This window comes from Sinocyclocheilus rhinocerous, unplaced genomic scaffold (genome assembly GCF_001515625.1).
Source record: "Sinocyclocheilus rhinocerous isolate Xijiao unplaced genomic scaffold, SAMN03320098_v1.1 scaffold1063, whole genome shotgun sequence".
NCBI lineage: Eukaryota > Metazoa > Chordata > Actinopteri > Cypriniformes > Cyprinidae > Sinocyclocheilus > Sinocyclocheilus rhinocerous.
The window spans coordinates 239,774-241,386 of NW_015625586.1; positions in this window are offsets into that span (position 1 = coordinate 239,774).

The window sequence follows — 1,613 nt, forward strand, 5'->3', positions numbered from 1 at the left end:
CAAATGTAAAAAAAAAAAAGATCAGTATCATTATCTATTCAGTTTATCAATAAAAAAAAAATCACTTCCTAAAAGACCAATCCATTTTGCAAAGCACTTGTTCTAAACAGCAGGGGGGCTTTTTCTGTTGTATCTATTATTTCTGTGATTTGATTAATTTTTTGTAAGCAACCTACTAGATTACTGTAGTAGCAGATATCTTATTAGTGCCTGATTCTTTTTAGACAATAGATTTTTATTCATTAATAAAGTGCTTGAGACTGTGCACACTATTTTGGTGCCTTCAGCCAGTCAGTGTGGCCAGGATAACATATGCGACTATAACCTATTGTCAACTGACAGATAGTAAAAGCCAGATTAAAACAAGCCATTAAAGCCAACATTGTCACAGATTTGATGAAAAGTCACAAGCAATAAATTGTCAAAAAAGGCCATTAAATCTGCCACACACTATTTTAGTGAGAAATACTTTGTTGAATACAGATGACACATAAAAAAAAGAGAAATTAAGAAACTACAACAACATCAGATTTTGATGGAAAGTCCTAAACAAAAAAATGTCATCTGATCTGTCACATGCTACTGTAACCTACACTGAGCACAGCAGGTTTCAGATGTTCAAAAAATATTATCCGGAATTCAGTGCTGATAAATTGATCAACTTAAAGTATTTCACTTCCTAAAAACAATTTTAAACAAATACGGAAGCTGAACTATATATAAATGGAAATTCAAAACGCTGGACACTGGATACCTCATATAGCCCTTAATATAATTGACTCATTTTGTGAATCTCTAAAACATTTGATCATTAGATCAGTAAAGGAGACACAAATGAAACCATTCAAAAAGACTATAAATTAAACAGAATGTCCCTTAATGAAACGGCTCCATACAGACTATAGTTTATGGGCCTAAAAATCATGAAGACCTTGATAAGCATATTCAGACTTTAATATTATTAGCAGATGCCACTCAGGGGGAGCAGGTGTTGCTCTGTCATGTCTACCAGGCCAGAATAACAGTGATAAAAGATGACAGTGACATCTGAACAGCTCAAGCTCAGTCAAGTGTCGCCCTTCACCAGATATCTGTGCCTTTCAGGAGAACAGAGGGAAAATATTTCCTCTGGCTATGTAAAGAGTCTGGATTGCAAGGTGATGTTGTTATAGGTGTAATTTCAATCTAACTTTCACGTTTCTTCTTAAAAGTAGACATCTTATACGAGTAATATTCATAGCTGCCTTAATTTTGCAACCTAAGCCCAGATCGGTATTTTAATTTAAAGAAAAGCTTTAGTTTCCTAATAATAATGTCATACTAGACCTTTTCAGGAATGTACATCAAAGAAGGCTAGCAAGCCTTTGGATTCATTTGTATTTATAAATCACTATTGTTTCTTTTGTAGTGTGCATGCATAACGTATCACCAGATATATCCCAAAGACAGGTACACAAATGTAAAAATCTCACCAAAGCATTTGTTGTAGTTAAAGTCGGCTTTATTTCATAATGCATGCTTTCCACTAGCACCGCGATTGGAGTCTTCATCCGCACAGGTGTAGCCCTTACCATTAAACCTTTAGTTTGGTCATAAGTATGTCTTTTTTTTGG